This window comes from Heterocephalus glaber, unplaced genomic scaffold, assembly GCF_053883595.1.
Source record: "Heterocephalus glaber isolate CG9 unplaced genomic scaffold, H.glaber_assembly_v1.0 deba00001509, whole genome shotgun sequence".
In the NCBI taxonomy this organism is placed as follows: Eukaryota; Metazoa; Chordata; class Mammalia; order Rodentia; family Bathyergidae; genus Heterocephalus; species Heterocephalus glaber.
The window spans coordinates 20,070,482-20,082,898 of record NW_028258325.1 but is presented as its reverse complement, the minus strand read 5'-3'; the positions used below and the strand labels follow the sequence as shown (position 1 = coordinate 20,082,898).

At 48.3% G+C, this 12,417-nt stretch overlaps 2 long non-coding RNA genes across 4 annotated transcripts; one reads left to right on the top strand and one right to left on the bottom strand.

Moving 5' to 3' along the window:
- Positions 1 to 764: 764 nt before the first annotated feature.
- Positions 765 to 1,975, bottom strand: LOC110349677 (uncharacterized). Its single transcript, XR_002395834.2, has 2 exons — positions 1,793 to 1,975; positions 765 to 940 (listed from the first exon to the last, which is right to left on the bottom strand). It is a non-coding gene; the product is annotated as an uncharacterized LOC110349677 (long non-coding RNA).
- Positions 1,976 to 2,223: 248 nt separating this feature from the next.
- On the top strand, positions 2,224 to 9,201 carry LOC110349678 (uncharacterized). 3 transcript variants are annotated; one of them, XR_002395835.2, is made up of 4 exons: positions 2,224 to 3,635; positions 3,814 to 4,784; positions 5,563 to 5,709; positions 7,233 to 9,201. It is a non-coding gene; the product is annotated as an uncharacterized LOC110349678 (long non-coding RNA). The 3 variants fall into 3 exon arrangements; XR_015441304.1 differs by having other exon boundaries at positions 2,360 to 3,635; positions 3,814 to 3,939; XR_015441303.1 differs by having other exon boundaries at positions 3,814 to 5,709.
- The last annotated feature ends 3,216 nt before the right edge of the window (positions 9,202 to 12,417 follow it).

Genomic DNA, 12,417 nt, shown 5'->3' with positions numbered 1-12,417 from the left:
AGATTCCCTGAAACAAATGACATAATAAAAAAATGAGCAAATGTAAACATTATGTACTGCAAACATGAACCCCATCCCCCCCAAAAAGGGAAAAAGGGGATCAAGAGATGAATGGAGGGGGAGGGAGGGAAGGGTAAGGGGATGACAAAAGGAATTAAGATGGGTTGTGTACATGTTCCAACTTCACACAAGGAATGGAAATGTTATGCACTGTACTAATAAATTTTAGTCATGTACTAATAAATTTTAAAATAGACAAAATGAATAGACACTTCTTAAAAGAAGAAGCACAAATGGCCCATAAGTACATGAGTACCGTAAGAACATGAAAAAATGTTCAACATCTTTAGCCATTAAGAAAATGCAAATCAGAACAACAGTGAGATTCCATCTTACTTCAGTAACACAAACAACAATGCTGGTGAGAATTGCCGTTGTTGGTGGGAATAGCTGTTGGTACTACCACATGGAAAACTATGGAGATTTCTCAAAAAACCAAAACTAGAAATTCCATTTGACCCAGCTATACCTCTCCTGTGTATTTTCCTAAAAGAGGTAAAGACATCATATAAAAGAGATACTTGCGTACTCATGTTTATAGCAGCACAATTCCCAATTACAGAGCTATGGAAACAGCCTAGCTGCCTAATAACAGATGGATAAAGAAAATGTGGTATATTTACACAATGAAGTATTATTCACCCATAAAGAAAGACAAGTTTGAGTCATTTGTAGGAAAATAGATGGAACTTGAGGCCGTAATGTTAATTTTTTCATTTTACTTTTTATTAGTACATGTTTGCAGTACATGATTACATTCATGGTGGGGAGTTGGTACATGTGCACAACACATCTTACTTCTTTTTAGGTCTTCTCTTGCACACCCTCCTCCTTCACTGCATCTCTCGGTCCTCTTCCCATTTGGGAAACATCCTCCTGGCTGAGGAGGAAACAAAAGAAAAACATAATGTTAACTGAAATAAGTCAGATTCATAGTGTTAATTATTGCATGGTTTCTCTTATATGATAAAGCCAAAATATAAATAAATAATAGTAAAAATGGAGAGATGGTAAGAGACAGAGACTTCTTGGGCATGAGGAAGAAGAGGAAAGGAAGAGGGAGAGGAGAGGTGGGAAAGGGTATGGAAAATGATCAAAATGTGCTATATATATATGCACCGATTTCCCAAAAACAAATGTGATTACTGTGGATCACAGGATCACACACGTATACAAATTACCATTTGGAAAGGGATTGCGAGATCTGAGGGAGACATCACGTGGACAAGCGTTTCTCAGTCCTGTGTCTCCCCAAGGCAGAGAGGCCTCCGGACACGGGAGTCTGTGGCTCGGGTAATGTCTGAGCGCCCCTAGGCGCCGGTCCTGTCCTCCGGGAGGACGCGACATAGGTGCCTGGCAGGGCGGATCCCTCCCGGCCCGCGGCTCCTCCGCGCCCAGGGCACACGCTTGCGAGCCGCCCCGCGCCCCGCAACCCGGCGGGGCCCTGAGTGCGGGTGGAGCCGCACCGCGCGCTTCTCTTTCCGTTCCCTCGCTCCGGGGCCCGGGTCGCGCAGCTGTGCCCTCAGCCGCCCGGGGCTGCCAGATGCGCAGAGCAGAAGGTGCCACTCGGCGACTCCTCGCGTCTGTACCGCCCCAAGGCAAACAGAGCAGATGCCCGTAGCAACGGGGCTCCCCTCGGGGCGGGGGAAAGCACCCCGAAGGGGCAAGTTTCCGCTCTGAGAGCTGAGGAGCCACTCAGTGAGGGCCAGGAACCTGGCGCAGCAGCGTTCACCTCTGACGGCGACTCTCCTAGGAGCTGAGTTTCCTAGACCGGCTCCGGGCTCCGGGCACCGAGGCATGCGGTGGTTTCTTGTCGGCTGGGAGTGGGAGGCTCCCCAGGGCACCCCTGGCATGGGCCGGTCCTGTGGCAGGAGACTTTGCCCGCGGTCCCTGGCAGTCACTGCCATCTCCTCTTAAACCCGAGCTAGGGCAGGATCCTCCGCTCCTGAACTGCAAGTTCAAATGCAAACTGCTGCCCACTGTGGGCGGGCCTCTCTGCCCCGGGCCTTCCTTTTCCATTCATTCTCTCCTCTCCCCAAGAGAGAGGACGCTTGGCCTTGTCCTACAGACCAGGTGACTGAGGCCCAGCCTATCAGCAACTGCCCTGGGTCACATGAAGCTAGGCTCTGACCTAGAGCTGGGAATCCTTGCCATCTTGACAACCTGCCGCAGCCTTCATTTTTGGACCAGAGAGAGAAGGCGAGATATTTAGAGAGGTTAAGAATAAGGAAAGCAGAGCTTGTCTTTCGAACATCACAATCTCTTGTCGTCATCAAATATTGCAAACTTTTTGATGGAGAACTGGGACTAACAACTTGACTTCCGTTTGGATATCACTTCCCTCTGTGCTGTATTTCTGGCTCTAAGGGTGGGACTTGACCCAGACCTAGCCAACCAAGATGCCAGTGACTATCACACCACCAGCTCAGGCCAATCAGAGGCAGTGGAATTGGACTGGGAGCTATTATTTGAGCTTCTGGAAAAGTAATCTTGCTCTTGTCTCATTGATTCGACTCTGGGAGGATGTAGCTCCTGCGGCTACTGGCAGCCACTTTGTGAATAGAGATTGAGTCTGAAGGGAATTAACACATGAAAGAAGGCCAAGCCTGGAAAGAGGGACCCCAGAACATGACCTCATCCTTTGAGCATTTCAACCAAGCCCTGTACTCTTCTTCAGTACTGTGCACTCATAAAATCTCATTTAGCCAGTGTTAGCTGGGGCAGGTTTACTGTTGCTTGGAACCAAAGGAATCCAAATGGATACCTTCAGAGTTCAGTAATTTGTGGTTCATACCACAGCCTGGACTGTCACTGGGCAATGGAGGAGGCCCCGGGTGAGGACCATGGAAACAGTATCAGCCAGTGCTGTGTGACATTTGCCAAGTGCTGTTTCAAGGCCTTTAATCCACATCAGCTCATTGGAGGTGCTATTTGCACCGTCTTTCAGGTGGGAACCAGAGGCTCAGGCAGTCGGAGGACACATGCAAGATCACACAGCTCCTAAACTGGGGTTCAGTAGTGCTGGGTTTCCATGCACCCATTGGGCCCCTTGAGGACCTGGCCTCCCTCACTTGTCCCCCAGGCCCACCTCCCGCCCTCCCTTTGGGTTCTGAGCAATCTCAGGTGGTCCTAATTCTCTCCAGCTTCTTGCTGGGCACTACAGGGACCTTGAACCCAGCTGCCAGGAGAGGCTGGGCTCCTGCATTCTTTCCCCGGTCCCAATTCCTCCCTCGGGGCAGGGCTAGGGGGCAGAGGAGGGGAGGATGAGGGGTCTCATGTGGGCTCCTTGCCTGGTGTCTGTAAAGTGGCTTCTGAGCCTGGTTGCACCACTGGCTCTGGCTTGCCTCTGGCCCCAGCCCCAAGCTAATTTGAGCTTGGCTTTCATTTTCTTTCTCTTCCCTTTTCTGCCCCTTTTTCATGTACGAGAGAGGCCCCAGCACAGACAAGGAGAGGGAAAAGCAGCAAGAAGATGGATGGATGCAGCAGGATACTCTGTCGTAAATAAGAAAATCCAAATAGTGGAAATCATTTATTTGTTCCTAGATCCCAAAGTCTGGTGGCTGGGATGGTATCAGGTAAGGATTGCTCCAGCAGCTAACTGAGATCACCAAGGCCCCATTTCTCTCCATCTGCCTCCCACAATGTGGGCTCCATCCTGAGATGTCCCGTGATAGTCCCTGGCAGTTGCTGGCTGTCACTTCATGTTGCCAAATGGCTTTTATTTATTTATTTATTTTATTTTTTGGTACCCAGGATTGAACTCAGGACCTTCCACTTTTGAGGCACGTGGTGGAACCACTGAGCTAAATCCCCAGCCCGCCACATGGCTTTGACAGTGCCAGACCTCCCTGGGACTGACAGAAGGTGTCTTCGGAGCTCGTATGTATATTCGAGGAATCGGCTTTGGACTGAGTTACATCCTCTTGCATAAACCAGTCACTGTGTCCGTAGGAGGCTTTGACCCAATATACACAGCTGAGGCTGGAGAGGGCTAAACCTTTCCGGGTGGAATTGGGGCATAGGCAGGAGAAGGGTGACAGCCATTACTGGATGGCCCAGAGCCCAGGTGGCAGCACCTAAATGATACTCATGCCTGACAACGAATGGAACACGCTTTCCCAAACCATTTTCTTTTCCTTTCTTAGACTCACAGGAAGTCCTGGGCACAAACTACTGTGACCATGCATTACTCTTTCGGTTTTAAAAATAAAGCAAGAAGGCTTGGAGAGGTAGAGTGGCTTGCTTGGAGTCACCAGCCATGCCCGGCAGGGCTCCTTGGAGCCATGGTACTCTGGAAGGCCTCAGCAGCTGGCAGCACCCAGGGGGCTCCCAGGAGGATTTGCTTAGAGCAAAGAAAGAAGTTCAAAGTCTGCAGACTTACAGTTCAGAACCAAGAGGGCTGAGGGAGGGGTCAGCGAGTCTGGAATGGAGAGTGTGGGTCAGGGTACCTGGCCAAAAGTCAGGGCACAAAATTGTCCCCAAATGCTGTAAGCTGCAGAAGGTAAGTCTGGGGCGGGGTGCAAAAGAAGATCCCTGGGCTTTCTCTGGATGCACTGGCCTTGGAGGGCCAAATCTTCTCCCTGCAGGCTCCCACTTCGTTCCCCATCTTATCCACAGCTCCTGCTTTCATGGGTTTGACCCACTGCAGATTGAGAATATTCAGAAAAAACCAACTGGGTCTGTCCTGAACCTATACAGACTTTTTTCTTGCTATTCCCTAAACGGTACAGTATAACAACTATTTGCGTAGCATTTGCGCCGTATGAGACATGACAAGTAAGCCAGAGCTGACAGTCTATGGGAGCTGTGCATGGGTTCTATGCAAACACTGTGCCATTTTCTGTAAGGGCCTGGAGGAGCTGTAGAGTTGCCATCTGCAGGGGGGTCTTGGAAGCAATCACTCATGGGTTCTGAGGGATCCCCCAAGACCAGAAGTCTGTTATGCCTTGGACAGAGAAGTGATGTTTGGTTTGGTTTTAAAGCAGCATTTTGCTCAAAATCTTTGCTTCTAAGCCCAGGGAGCCCTCTCTAAGTCATTCTTCAGGGACTGTGGCCCCGCAAAGATCTTGGGGCTCACTGAGGCAGAGAGAGGGGAAGGCAGGGGGAGGACAAATGGTCATGGTGGCTCCCCACCTGCACAGCCAAAGGTGGGGACTCCAGGAGCCTTGAACCCACCTTCTTGGGCAGGTGGCACCATGTTGAGCAGTGGGTGCCAAGAACAACTTGAGAGGGCAGGTGGGTACAGCCCACGGCGGGAGGAACCCACACCAGCAAGACTTAAGGCGCACAAGGGGGAACACTGTGCATGCCCGATGCTAGAGGACAGTTCCCAAACTGGGTCCAGCAGTCCTTGTGTGCCTATAGGCGGCTCTTGGGAGTCCTCAGGGTCTCTGAGAGAAGATTTCACTTCTGTGTTTTCATGCTGATGGTGACCTGGAAAGAATTAGTCTGAGCACATTCTGGGTTATCTGAACTAGTGATCTTTAAACTTTTTTTTGGCAGTCACCCACAGAAGGAATCCGTCCTACACAGTGACCCAGTTTGCAAACACTGATACTCACACACAAATAGAACGGAAAGGTGGTCAGCCTGCACCATGCAGCCCTACCAGGTGCGAAAAGCCTGAAATGCTCCAAGCCAGGCCAACTGGTAAATAATTCTGGACCTTCTAAGCGTCATCTCCTCACTCATCCCTGAACATACCTCCTCTGGGGTTGCCCCAACCACTCCAGAACACAATCATCAGTGGCTGGGAGGAGGGGGCCGTATTAGTTTCCTGTGGCAGCTGTAACAAGTTACCACAAACTGGGTGATTTAACACCACAGAAATTTGTCCTCTCCGTTCTGGAGGCCGCAGGTCTGAATTCAGTCTCGCTATACCCAAACCAAGGTATCAGCAGGTCAGGCTTCTGTCTGGAACAAGTTTCCCTCTACTTTTCTTATAAGAATATTTGTATGTCAGGTGTGGTGGCACACACCAGCTACTTGGGTGAGGCAGGAAGTGTGCAAGTTCAGTGCCAGCCTGGGCAATTTAACAAGACTGTCGTGGAATTAAAAAAAGAAAAAAGAAAGAAAGAAAAGGGGTTAGGGATGTAGTTCAGCATTTAATTTCCAGTACCTGGAAACACACACACACACACACACCCCTCACTTGTGATTGCATTTAATTTATAGCTCCCAAGCATAATCCCAGGTAATTGCAAGATCCTGAATTTAATCATGTCAGCCAAGACCCTTTCTCCTTATAAAGTGGCTTCCAGAGATTGCCAGGGTCCAGGGATTAGGGTCTTGGGGAGCCATTAGTCTCCTAGCATGGGCTTTCAGGACCATGCACTGAGCTAATGCGGACATCTCTTTGGGTTGATCATGCGGGCATGTGTGGGTATGTGCGTGTGCACATGTGTGCTTGAAATAATTTTACTAATACATATTCTGACACCATACAATACTTGACATTCACTCCTCTCTATCTTTTAACAAGTGCTTGTTAAAACCCACTAAACTCACCTCTTGATGCAATATCGGGTTGTGACGTAGTTTGACAAACCCCGACACACCTTATAACCTGGTGACCTGGCAGCGCCACACACCTGTGCTGCCTGTGCTGTCTTTATCACAATGGCACTAGGTCTAGATTACTCCTGGCCAATGAGGACAGGACAGAGGGCAGCTTTGTATGTGAGTGACGTGTTTATGATAACCAAAGGCCCGCTGGTGTGTGGGACACATGCTGACTGACAGCCTCTGCTTGGATGGCAGGAAGGGACAGGAGATTGAGTCCCATGTGGCACTTGATGGCAGTGATGTGCCAAGCTCAAAGGATTCTGTGCCATAGGCCCATACTACAGTCAAATTCCATGCAGAAATTTAATTTTAGCAATTTAAAATTACATCCCCTGCCTCACTCAATTAGTTCTAAGAGGATCTCGTAGTGTTGTTTGCACTTCATTTGTAACACTGTTCTGGGTTCATAAATCACAGGACAGCTATAACCCTCAGGATTTTTAGTACCTGATTTTATATTTGCCCATTTTCTGGTGATGAGATAAAAAGAAACATCATTTACATCAGCCCCAGCAGAATGGTGGTGATGGGGAACCCACAAACATTTTTTCTTCTGATTAAAAGAGGAGCACGTGGTTCACGTTTAAGCAACACTGGTCTGTTTCCAGGAGTGCAGTGGGATTCCTGATGTGAAAATACAGAGAGGGAAAAGCCTAGGAGCAGAGGCCGAACCACTGTTGCTGCTGCCTTGACACAGCACCTTAAGCTGGAAAGTAAGGATTGGGCCCAGGTGGGGTCTGAGCTCAGCTGGCTGCTTCTGAGCTGTTTCTGCCAGCAGGTGACAAACCTGGGCAATGCATTTGGAGCCTGTGGTGGATTAACTAATGTTCGACTTAGAGCACCCAGCTGAACTGAGTCAGCATGGTTCTGGGCATGGAAGACCCACCTGAGGACTGTTGCCAATGGCATAAAAGGAGACCTAAAGGGGAAGATCGTATGCTGTTGATTTTCTTGGAGAAGCTTGTTGTGGTTGGTTTTCCTGGCGCGAACTCAGCTGTTCTCATCAGAGGAGCACGGGTCTTCCCTGTCACCGAGGATGGCTGCTGTTCTCTTCAGGGGAGCTCTGGTCTATGCCTTGAGCGTTGCTTCCTGGCTCCAGTGCAGAGCCCTCAGCCTGGTGGCACAGGTACTTCACCCTGCAGGTGCAGACTTTCTAGCTTCCACCACTGGTCTTTGGGCCTTCCGGGTGCAGATCTTTGGTATGGACTTGCATGGGATGTTGCCATGGGCTCTAGGCCTCTGGCTGGACTCTAGGCCTCCAGCTGGACTGTGTGGGATATTGTCATGGGATCCAGGCCCTTGGCTGGATTCTTCAGGTCTCTAGTATGTGGACAGATCTCTTGTATTCCTCTGCATTTGACTTTTTGGGAGAAAATTATAAAATATCCTGTAAATTATATGTCCTATATTAAATCTATTCCCTTGCAAACTCTTGACTACAACAGAGTCCAAGTAGGAAAACTACACACTAATGGCCCAAGGTGGGGGTTTGACTTCTGATTACTCACAGTTAGAAGATCTAACCACTCCCAACCTCGGGTTATCTCCACTGAGGGAGATGGGTAGGGACCTCGCTTACTGGTCCAAGAAGGTATAGGTGTGTATATTTGGGTTTGTGCAAATTGTAGATTTGCTTTGATTCTTTAGAAATAATCCCTCTGTCTCCAGTGTTAAAACCAAAAACTTTCAAGTCCCAGACAAACACCATGAGGCCCCCATCCTGAGGCCAAACGGGTGCGTGCAGGGCCCTGATGCCATGACACAGGTGCCGGTCCCTCAGGGATTAGAATACACTGATTTGGGTATCCTTGAAGACCAGGCCTGCCACACCTTCATCTTATCTACAGTTTGAGTCAGAAGGGACAACAAAGCCATAAAAACCCAACCTGTCAGGTTTTCAGATGTGTAAAACAAGGCCCCCAAAGTAAGTTCCTTAGATAAAGTCACCCAGCAGGCTCAACAGAGCAGAGCCCAGGAGTCCTCCTTCCTGTTCAGAGCTCTCTTTCACCTCAGCTTTCCTCCCACCTAACTTTACATTTGTACTTTAGAAAATATCCCCGTTATGAACTGGAAGCACAAGTGTGGTCCATTTGAAGTGCCTTTAGGATACATATATGCATAGCTTTGGATACACATATTCCCAGGCCCCTTTGAAATAGTTCACAATCAGGTAGAATAGAAAAATTCCTGTGCTGGGAAATAATATCTACTGGAGGTCACAAACCTCTCACTCACTCAGTTTGTTCCCTTATCTTCCCTGAGTCTCCCTGTCCCAACTGTAAAATGACCACACTTGCCTTGACTCCTCATGGGAAGAGGGGTGAATTGGGACAATTTCCACAGAAGAACCTTATGTATTGTAGAGCATTTTTAGACAGATAAATCATCACAACATGGGCTAAAATTGAGGTTGAAGTGGAGGGGATTGCCTGCGCCCAGATCCCCTCACCAAGTGTGTGATTTGGGGCCTGGCTACTTAACCTTTCAAGTAGTGTCTGTCTTACAGGGTCATTGTGATGACTTCATGGTTTAATTCCCATAAACTACTGCTTGGCACATTTTCAGTGCTCAATAAATACCAGCTATTATTACCTTGCTACTCTGATGGCGATGTCTTTTTCTTGTTGTGTCTTATTCATTGTGGCATTGATGTGAAGCTCTGGCAGTCAGCGCCCCTGGAAACTGCAGTGGAAATTCCACACCTCTCCTGGGAATCTGTCTACTGAGATAGGAATGGCAGAGCTGCCTTCCAGAGCCAAGCTGGCAACTACTTAAACCCTCCTGCCTCCCCTTTCAAGGTCCAGTGGCCATCAGCAGGTATCTCACCAGGATGCAGAGGAGCCAGTTTTGGCACTGAACTGGCTGCTGTCTGACAGGCAGCAGGGGCCCCAGTGGTGCCAGCCTTTGCAGAGATCCTGGCAGAGCACACAAGTCAAACAGGATCAGGTCAGGCATGACTTGGCCCAGAGGCCCCACTGGCCCTGCTCATAAAAGGGGGGAACAAGGAGTGCCCAGATGATTAACTGGGTGGTGCGTTTGCCTCTGAGCAGCTGCCAGAAAATGCCTCCGAGGCACCTGGCTAAGAGGCAGAGTTCGCAGGGTGGCTGGAAGGCCACCCTTTAGTATTACCATGGCTTCTTTTGTGCCTCTGTATATTCTACTTTATCTACTTTCTGGGTAAAACCCTACTCCTAGCTCATCCTTCCAGTCCTAAGTTAGGGAACCCTTCAGATCTCATTTAGGAATGATTAGGTGTGTTGTGTAGCACACAAAATGGTCTACATATTCCATCCACTATGGACTTACACTCCACCTCATTCATATACTTATGCCCTCCATCCACATAGCACATCACAGTTGTGTCCTGGAATGGGTATGGCGTGCCATTGAGCATTCGTACCAAAAGACTTGCTTTCTCCTCTGCCTACAGCCTCTGTCAAAGAGGTTGTGTTTCTACTGTGTGATCCTGTGTCCCAACTGTCACTGAGTGGATCAAGGCAAACCAATCTCCAGGCACTTAGAGATCTGTGATGTTGGCCAAATGAGATCAGTGATTTGAACCGGGAAAGACTCCAGCTCTGAGCTGAAAGGTCGCAGGATACAGAAAGAGCGGTGTAGTGGCTGTTGTGCTGAACAAATCCCCCTTTCAGGAACTATGGATTTATTCTCCTCACACCTGGGAGGTAGCCCTCTGTCGGTGCTCTTTGGGGATTATCTCCATCGAAGGAAGCTAGCCTTTGGAAAATTCTGAAGTGTCGCCTCAGCTTCTGAGTGACCTGTGTGGTTGGCTGAAGCCTTTAGCAAGACTAGCGGGGACCAATGTCTTCTCTCCCTTGGATAAGTTCACCTTTAGGGAGAGAGCTACACTTTATGCTCAGTCCATGCAGTTCATGAAGATTCCTTACAATGACATCTGGCCTTGAATTTCTAGGCATCTCCACTTCCCATGGTGCTCTCTGTGTTCCTGCCACAAACTTTCTCTTTAATAGAGGTGGGTTGGGTAGGGTCTTTCAATCTTTGTATTCCAAAGCACCTAAATAGATCAGCAGTTCTGCCTTCATAGAATATTTGGTTGTTGACCACAGAAACAAACTTTAGCTATCTTTTTTTTTTCTTTTCTTTTTTTGGTACTGGGGATCGAACTCTGGTCCTTGTGCCTGCAAGGCAGGTGGCGTAACCACTGAGCCAGATCTCTGGCCCAACTCTAGCTATCTTAAAGGAAATAAACCTCTTGGCATGACATGAAAAATGCCCCACATCAAAGCAAGATTGTAGAGCAGGGTTGGAAAATGGGCTGGGAGTTATTTTGAACTGCCATCACCATCAGAATGACTGTAACCTACAGCAATACCCAAGCTTCTTACAACCCTGTGTATGTCCTGGGAGAGTCTTGGGTTGGCTGAGGCTCGTCATGTGCTCACCCCGTGGTTGGCCTGGACTGACAGAGGGAATGGAGAGTAGTGCCTGGTTCCTTTGGCTTCTGGAGTGAGAGACTGTCCATCCCAAATACACACTGTGGGGGATTCTTCAAAAAGGAGGGTGATGTTCCGGGAGGAGGTTGGGTTTGGAGGCCAGGAGCCAAACAACAGATGTTCATTGCAATATGTGTCTCCCTCCTAGGTGAAAAGCCTTCAAGGCAGGGACTATGAAATTGTGTTTTTGTATCCCACATGTCTACTGCCTGGCACTAAATATGTAGAAGCTTAACAGATATTTCTTAAGCAGTCGTGGGTTAGATGCTCTTCCACTGAAGGAATTAAGCACACCCAGAAACTCTGATGCTTAATCCTTCAAGAATGCAACAATAGATTTTTAAAAAATTCATTGCTTAAGGGTTTTCAAGTTTAGAAGCAGGACTGGGGTGCACAGGGTAGGGTCTACCTGTGCAGACACATACCTTGTGTGATAGACAGACCACCAAGTATAGGCTGTGCACTTCGCTGCACTGGGAGAGAGCAGGCTGGGCTGCATCCTCCTTTAATCCAGCGTGAGGGTACCTGCTGGTAACTAAGAAGGAGGAACTGCTTTCTTTTATCCTGTTTCACTTTGGCTGCTCTCTCCAAAGCAATTATATATAAAACCTGTCCTCCAAAGGAAGTTTGAGTGCCTCTTACTCAGCAGTTATAGGAATACCTAAGAACTTTCCTAAGTGAGAGATGGAGAAAAATCAACCGCTGTGCTTCCAAGCTGGCTCTATCTTCTTCCTACAAAAGTTTTACGGGGGTGAGCCTAACTGCCTAGACTTTAGGATCCCCCACATGGGCTTTCATTACCTTCTGCAACCACACATTGCTCAAAATATAGTCTATATTTCCCAGAATCCCATGCAGCTATAAGAAGTCATGTGACTAAGTTCTGGTCAATAGGATGTGAGTGGGAGTGTGTGCAATTCCTGACTGGTTTCTTTCTTTTTTCTTCCTTTCTTCCCCTCTCTTTCTCTCTCCCTCCCTCCCTCCCTCTCTCTCTCTCTTTCTCTCTCTCTTTATTTTTGGTTTTTTGAGACAGAGTCTCTCTATGTAATTCAGGCTGGACTTGAACTCACTATGTAGCCCAGGCTAGGCTCAAACATACAACAATCCTCCTGGCTCAGCCTTCCTATGCCAGAATTATAGGTGAGTGCTACTATACCCAGCCTGACTGGCACCTTTAAAGGGAAGGAATGTATCTTTCCTTTTCCCTTTCCTCTTTCTCCCTTCCTGTTGGCTGGGTTGTAGATATGGTAATAAGTTAGTTCAGACCATGAGCATGAGAACATCATACTAGCGGTGGCAGAGTAAGAAGACAGAAAGAATC